Genomic DNA, 8662 nt, shown 5'->3' with positions numbered 1-8662 from the left:
CTACTATTGCATCATTTTTTGCACAATTTATCCATGTCCAAATGAAACACATGAATATAAGAGGGACAAGTACCTTAATCTGAAGCTGTAAGTACTTGACATAGTCAACGATATCATCCATGAGCAAAGAATCATCACTGCTCACCTTGACAGTAGCCAATATCCTTATATATCCAGGCATAAACTGTTAGAGTGTCCTGTCAGTGCGCGCAAACCAATAGTATGAAAGGTTCTCAGACATTTTTGCACCCAATTCAATTGTTCTTATGAAGGCCTAAACTAACACATGGCTTTTGTCATTCTTTGTGCATGAGATCGAGAGTGAATCTGGGTTGGTTTGCAGCTGATGAATCCATCTTTAACCAACTTCCTAATGTGTTTTCCTGCACAAAACAACACAAAACCAGTAAATTAGCAGACGAGTTTCAATTAGATCAGCAGGTATACCTCTAAGAACTGCATATGCATATCCCATCAAATTAGCATGTGTAACTATAAGTTACACATCTAATTAGCATGTGTAACTAGTAGATACACATCCATTTAGCTTGTGTACCTAGAAGTTACACATTTAATTAGCATGTGTAACTACTAGTTACACATCCATAATCTAACAATGCTAGTTAAACGTGCAAACTGTCATGTAGACTACACATTGCTGCAAACTGATAAGCAAGGACATAGTTATAGAAATCACAGAATATCCTTTTCATAGTAGATGGAAATCGTGCTTATAGCTGGCAAATATATTTAAAACACGATGCGCATCAAAATATATTTCCTAATAAACTGAATGGACTTTTATTCTAGAAAGAATATGATAATATTGATCTCGAAAGACTTTTCATTGTTACTACCCACCTCAGAGTTCATGCCTCCAAGTCAAACAACAATTAGATTTAGTAAAGGCCTAACAGTGTTTGGGAAGTCAAAGATGTACTTTTTTATGGAAGATCATGCAACAATTTGGGGTACCTTATGATATAGAACTGCAAGATTCTTATCATCAAACGGAAGATACCCCGTAAGAATCACGTATAATATGACTCCGCATGACCAAAGATCAGATGTGGATCCATCATACCCCTGTTGGATAGAACCTGTATCAAAAATGGTCAGAGCATCGTGAATCAGTAAAAATTCAAGCCACATAACATACAGTTGATGAACTTTGCAGCATTGAGTACCTCAGGGGCAACGTAGTGTGGACTTCCGCAGGTTGTATGCAGCAAACCATCACCCTGGTTCCTGGAGGCGTAAAAGAAACATGGAATAAGTACAAATTGATTTCATCTATGTAAAATGATTAGACCAAGTGTTCATTGTCCAGCGATAATTTTAATTAAAAAAAGCATATATACCCTAACATGTTGAGGTAAAGCACTGAGTCCAAAATCCGATATCTTTATATTCACTTTTGCATCAAGAAGAACGTTTTCAGGCTGCCATTGGAAACAACTCATGTAAATGACCCACCATCAACTAATGCAAGCTCATTAGACTGAGTCATCCAATTAAAGTACTCCCTACACGTTATCTCTGTATAAGAAAAAGAAAGAGTTTCCAATAGAGAAGTTCACACCTTAAGATCTCTATGGTAGACACCTTTTTCGTGACAGTACCCCACATCATCAATTAACTGCTGAAAGAGTTTTCGACTTTTCGTCCTTCAACTTCAGAAAGTCTCCCTTTGTAATCCTATAGGAAACATGAAAAGTACACGTAAACAAAACAAATCAGAACTTGATATATCCCGAAAGCTGAAGTACGTAAACAAAAATTAGAAAATCAATTAGCTCCTCACAATTCTCTCAAATAACTCACCAGCAATCACAAGTTCTAGAACTGTATGTACACCTTTCATCATCCTTCACGTGTACAGAAAGAAACACGTGGAAGACATGCGAAGCGAGACATCAAAACATGATAGCAAGCAGGATGCCATCGGTCAGCAGATCTGACGGTCAGGGGCAGAGGACCACAGAGGTATGATGGCTCAGAGGAGCACCAAATAATACCTCTTGGGTATTAACAAACCCAATCCCGAGGAGGATCCCAGATCAACGGCCGAGAGGAGGTTTGGCTGACACGGATGTGACCAGACAAAGAGACACTTGTCTGACACGAGCAGACATCCATCTACCCGCATTAAATACCAAAGAGATATACACTGTCGATCAGCTCGTGGAAGAAGCAAGGACAACCCTTCGTATTCAAGCTCAGGCCGCGGCAATGCGCCGAAGACCTCTGCGTAAAAGGCACAAAGCACAAGAAGAAAAGATTACAACGACATCTAAGAGATGGGACCCGCATTCCTTCCCTATAAACACCCCTCTCCACTAAGAGAGAAGGGGCAGACCATTTTGGAGAGAAATTAGAGGAGAATATAAGAGAGAGAAATAGGAAGAGTAAGTGATCCATTTACTTCCGCAGACCCATGTATATTCTAAAGTCATTCGACTATCTTTGTAACCATTCAGTACATAGTGAAACACCAAACCCCGTGGACGTAGGCCTTAGTGCCGAACCACGTAAATCTGTCTCATTTACATTTCTGCATCTTACATTCTGCATTAAACTTCATATGTTTTATATTTGTACTTATTTCATGATTTATTTCCTTGCACGAGCATTATTTGTGATAATATTCGACTAGACAATGACAAGCCCGAAGGCTTTGAGTCGATGAATCGATATAATCGTCCCATTACGTATACGATGTACGATTCTAGAATTAGGACGTATGTGAGTACTGTTTGAGAATACTTGTTTGTGAACACTTGGATGGCCTTGTGATTTATGTGTTCACAATTTGGCGCTAAAAACAGGGACTCTGTCCCAATAAAAGATTTATCTTATCCTGTGATTTCACTTTAGAACGCGCACTATGGTTGTGCCCTTTTTTGGGTTCAGCGTGTCTTCAAAACCTTTTTTATTTTTTGGGTTCATGTTCTTCATTTTCACAAACACCTTTTCAAAGCAGACAAACCCGCGCTATCTATCACCGATTTGCACGTGAGGTGTTTTCTCCAACTAAGACTTAATAATCCATATTCGTGAGTCCTCGTGACAGATCTGCCTTTTCAAGAGTTCTTTTTCAAAATTAGTCTGAAAACAAGATTCATGATCGTTTATTAAAAGATTTGTATTTCAAAAACTAGACCCATGAAATCTTTGCATTTTTCTTCTATTAAGGGCCCTTGGGAAACTCATTTTCTTCTATTCCAATAGTCTTGCGGGTACGAATGACGCTAACCCTATCCTCGTGGATATCTTTGGTTCTCCTTATTTATTTCCCTATGCAGGAAAGGATTAAACATGGAGAAGATACTAGAGGCAGGAAAAACAAAGCCTCATCAAAGGATACACCGAGGGTTACCTCGGTCATGACCCGAAGCAAGCAGAAAGGAGACAAAGCTAAAACAACTGCTCAGAGGCAGGATGCTGCGGAAATCACTTCACCTATGAACACTAACTCCATAGCAGCCGCGACCCTCAAAGCAGCAGCCACGAAGACTGTTGTGGCCCCCCAGAATACAGAAGCTAACAAGACTTGGGTCCCAAGCCAAATCCATCAACAAAAAGAAGGGGTAGCAGAATCCATGACGCATCAGCCCGCACATCCACCAATCTTCGGAATGTCGTCAACCAACGGTCAGAATCAAACCATACCAGTGCTTTTAGGACCACGGGCGGAAATTCAACCGAGGGGACCAAACTTGGAGATATCAACGATTGAAGCAGATCCTCGGTCACCCTTAATACGCACTGTAGACGAAGGGGGAACTGTGGCCGTAGGGGTACCAGCCGGATCAAACCAATCCCAACGACTGATGGTAAAACCCGAAGAATTAAAAATAAAGAAGCCGCGAAAGAAAAGGCCATAGACCTGTTCCTCAAGGAAACCACGGGGAGGGATTTGACAAAAGATGATAATGTCCTAAACACAGAAACAGGTACTTCAGCAGCCAACGAAGGACAGAAACATACCAAATAGCAATCAAAGAACGTCCCCGTCCTCGGGGATCCGAAGCCGGTGTTCACACCAGTAGAGCCCGTAAAAGAAATCAACATAGGAACGGAAGAAAACCCGAAGATGATCAAAGTAGGGACCATAATAGACGAAAGAAGAGAAGATTCCTTAACCAAATTACTTAAAGAATACGCGGATGTATTCGCCTGGAAGCTAGGAGATATACCGGGGATTGATCCGAAAATAATCCAACACGAGTTGCGCATCAAACCAGGCACGCCACCTTTCAGGCAGAAAATAAGAAAAGTTGCATTGGACTATCATAAGGAAGTGGAAAAAGAACTTCGGAAACTACTAGAAGCAGGGTTCATCAAGGAAGTCAAGTACCCTACATGGATCTCCAACATGGTCGTCGTTCCTAAGAAAAATGGAGGGGCTAGGATATGCATCGATTTTACTAACCTCAACAAGGCATGTCCAAAGGACAGCTATCCCCTGCCAAGCATAGATCAGCTGGTTGAAGCAGTAGAAGGATACGAAGAGCTGTCATTCATGGATGGATATTCTGGCTACAACCAAGTAGCCCTGGCAGAAGAAGATCAACTACACACAACATTCTACACCCCACATGGCCTTTATTGCTACATTAGAATGCCATTTGGACTTTGAAACGCAGGGGAAACGTACCAAAGAATGGTCGATGCTATCTTCAGGCCATGGATTGGTAGTACCTTAGAAGTCTACGTTGATGACATGCTCGTCAAAAGTAAGATGCGCAAAGATCACCACCAGGATCTGAGATATATCTTCGAAGCAATGAGGAAACATCACATGAAAGTAAATCCAGAAAAATGCACTTTCGGTGTCACCTCAGGGAAATTCCTCGGATATCTGGTAACAAAAAGGGGCATTGAGGTAGACCCAGCGAAGATTCAGGCCATAGTAGAAATGCCATCCCCGAAGAATTTAAAAGAAGTGCAGAAGCTCAATGGGTCCATAGCAGCCTTGGGAAGATTTATTGCCCGATCCTTGGACAAATGCAAACATTTTTTCAATATTCTCAAAAAAGGGAGTAAGTTTGAATGGACCGCAGAATGCGAAGAAGCCTTCCAAAAAATCAAAGAACACCTGGCTTCAACTCCAATCCTGCAGAAGCCTGATCCTGATGAGGTTTTGGCATTGTACATAGCAGTGACAGAAGACGTAGTTAGCGCAGTGTTGGTCAAAACCAATACGAAGATAGAACAACCTATCTATTATGTCAGTAAAACCCTCAATTCTGCGGAAAGGAACTACACGAAGATCGAACAACTTATACTGGCATTGGTGTGGGCTACTCAAAAGCTGAGAACCTATTTCCTAACTCACTTCATCCACGTCCCATGCAAAGCACCACTGGAAGCAGTCCTCAAAAGTGCGGGAAAAGTAGACAGAATATCCAAGTGGAACACCCACCTGGACCAATTCAACATCATTCATGAAATTCAACATTCCCAAAAATCCCAAGTTTTGGCGGATTTATTAGCAGACCTCCCCCTGGACAACGACGAAGAGATTAAGGGAATACCAGAAGCCGATGAAGAAAGCAAGGATCCAATTGATGTCCTCGAACCCACGAGTCAAAGACAATGGGAAGTCTTTGTCGGTGGTTCCAAAAATAAGGAAGGGGCAGGAATAGGCATTGTCATCACCACCCCAACTGGAGAAAGGATCGTACAGGCACTCAGGTTAGAATTCAAAGAGCATACTAATAACATCGTCGAATACGAGGCAGTCGTACATGCCCTCCGCTTAATAATAGAGATGGGGGTAACCGATGTAAGACTGACAAGTGATTCGCATCTTGTCATACGGAAAATAGGGCTCGAGTACAATGTGTACGACGATACCCTCTCAGCTTACATGGCCTTGGTCCAAACATTGGCATCAAAAATTCCGAACACCAAATTCCGGCATTTATGCAGAAGGGATCTCAGGCACGCGGATGCCCTAGCATATATATCATCCATGCTGAAGGACAAGAGTATTGAAGCTATCAAATCACAAGGGTATACGAACCCTCGATTGCAACACAATTTTCCTTTGCTACAAATCAAGATACAGTGGAAGAAAATATCGAAGATCAGGGGAGAAGACATCCGTGACGATTTTGACGAAGAAGATATCCTTCAAGAGCAAATCAAGACGAAGATTTCAGCAACGAAGATGATTGGAGAATGATGATCCATGCATTCTCAAGGATGGAACCTTACCCGCGGATCACAAACTAAATAGGAAAACTCTCCAAAGTAGGAAGATATGACCTTCGGGATGGAATCCTGTACAAGAAATCTTTCCTCGGACCGTTACTACGTTGCTTATCCAGGAAAGAGGGGCATCGAATTCTAAACGACATCTATTATGGTGACGCAGGAAATCATAGCGGCATGAGATCACTAGCCGACAAAGCAAACATCCAAGGATATTACTGGCCCACAATGGTACAAGATGCCGCAAGAATGTCCCGACGATGTGAAGAATGTCAGCGTTTTGCTAAAAAGATACATGCACCAGCAACAACGTTGAATTCTGTGGATAGTCCGTGGCCATTCTCAAAATGGGGCATAGATATCGTGGGGAATTTCATCGAAGGATCAGGGAAAAGACGGTTTTTGATAGTAGCCACGGACTACTTCAGTAAATGGGTGGAAGCCAAAGCCTTAGCCAGGATCAGAAACGTGGACGTGTTTACTTTCATATTCCAAAACATCATTTGCAGATTCGGCATACCGGCGGAAATCGTGTCTGATAACAGGGGAAAAACATAGACATACTCTTCGACACTTTCAAAATAAGGAAAAACAAGTCCACCCCCTTATACCCTCAAAGCAACGGACAAGCGGAATCTACCAACAATATTCTCGCCCTTATACTCAAAAACCAGTTAGACGAACACAAGGGGAGATGGTGTGAATAGCTACACAATGTATTATGGGCATACAGGACAACACGAAGATCTGCCACTGGGGAATCCCCGTTTCTCCTTACTTATGGAGCTGAAGCAGTCATCCCAACAGAGATCCTCATGCCAACCACAAAGACCGAAGCATGGGAGAAAAACCTCACAACAGACATGATGTTAGAGAGACTGGACGACCTGGAAGGAAGGAGGGAAGCAGCATTGCAAAGATGGAAAATTATCAACGGAGACTAGCGAGAGGGAGTACAACAAAAAGGTTAAGCTTCGAAATTTTGTAGAAGGGCAGTATGTGCTAAGAACAATCCCGCAGTATCAACGAGAGAAGAAATGGGGAAAGTTAGCACCTACATGGGGAGGACCTTTTATAATACACGACATTGCGGGAAACGGTTCCTACTATCTTCGCAATCTGAAAGGCGAGGTCCTCCGGCACCCTTGGAATGCTAAATGGCTCAAACCGTACTACCCATAGGAGCAGCGCAGCTTTGCATCTGCGTGAAGAATACCAGAAGAAGAAGGCAGCGTAACCGCTTTACATGTTTCTATCTCTGGACGAGGAGTAGCAGGCCTCAACCTATCAATCAAACAAACTTTTTGGGAAATCTTCAAGCAAACGAAATGGTCAAAAGGCCCGCTGGATGAACGCATGTACATTACATAATAAATTAACAATATTGGGGAAAGTAGTTAATCTACAATCTCTCAGGGCTCCCCTATCAGTGTCTATGAGTGTAAGACCAGGGGAAGGCACCCAGCAGAAAGAGATACCCAACCAATTTTAAGGCAGCGGGTCGACGGAATGGGTGCATGTAAATATTTCAAAAAGCATTCCATATCCTAGAACGCTACCTCGCCCCCACCGTTTGGGAATCCTCTGGCCCAGGATTCGCCAGCGGGGGACAGGTCTCAAGACGATCACGAAGGTATTTACCTTCGGTGTCGCACCCAAACACTCTCAACTTTTTACAAAGCAAGTTATTTCTAGTTTAACACTTCACAATACTTAAAATAAAAAGATGAATTGATAACGCAGGTATGCCAAAAGGATGATCCATTTCATAAAGAGTTGATTACAAGATTCAGCAAATAAGATAAAGCAGGAAACACATCAAAAAATGATCCGAAATTATATAATCAACGAGGATCAACTTTCTATGACTAATAAAAGAAATCTACTTGGACGATACAGCTCCATCAACGGGTTGTCTCTGCGAGATGAAGGTACGCTACCACCTGAAGAAGGCCCAGAAGAACCAGGCAAGGCGCGGGGAAGGGGACGACGCGGATAGTTCTTGAAAGTACCATGTTCGACTTTAAGGCAAGTTCAATCTTATCTAGGACTTTGTTGGTCTCTTCAGCCAACTGACATCGAGCTTTAAGTGATAACAGCGGTCCGCTGGTTGGCCTGAGACAGCAATAGATAGGCGTTCCGCCTCTTTGGAGGCAATCTCCGCTGCTTCCTCACGAGACGCGGCCAACCCTTTGAAATAGTTGGCTTGTCCTTCCTGCTGCACTAAGGCAGATTGAGTCTTTTTAAGCTCATCATTTGCTGCGTGAAGCTGTCCCTCGAGTGCTGAAAACAAGAAATACCAAGGGGTTAAAACGAAGAAATAACAGAATCACACTCGATAAAACGAGGTTATACCTTCGACATTAGCCGAAGCCTCTTCATACTCATTGACAACTGCGTCCCGAGCCTCATCAAGAAAGTCATATTCGGGGATAGTTTC

The 8662-nt window shown here is 42.6% G+C and overlaps 1 long non-coding RNA gene across 1 annotated transcript; it reads right to left on the bottom strand.

Moving 5' to 3' along the window:
- Window positions 1-1182: 1182 nt before the first annotated feature.
- LOC113344020 lies at window positions 1183-1651 on the bottom strand. The gene is made up of 3 exons (XR_003357543.1): window positions 1583-1651; window positions 1362-1442; window positions 1183-1241 (listed from the first exon to the last, which is right to left on the bottom strand). It is a non-coding gene; the product is annotated as an uncharacterized LOC113344020 (long non-coding RNA).
- Window positions 1652-8662: the final 7011 nt, after the last annotated feature.

The sequence above is a fragment of the Papaver somniferum genome, unplaced genomic scaffold (genome assembly GCF_003573695.1).
Source record: "Papaver somniferum cultivar HN1 unplaced genomic scaffold, ASM357369v1 unplaced-scaffold_70, whole genome shotgun sequence".
Lineage (NCBI taxonomy): Eukaryota > Viridiplantae > Streptophyta > Magnoliopsida > Ranunculales > Papaveraceae > Papaver > Papaver somniferum.
The sequence above is the reverse complement of the archived record's forward strand: the minus strand, read 5'-3'. Positions and strand labels throughout refer to the sequence as shown.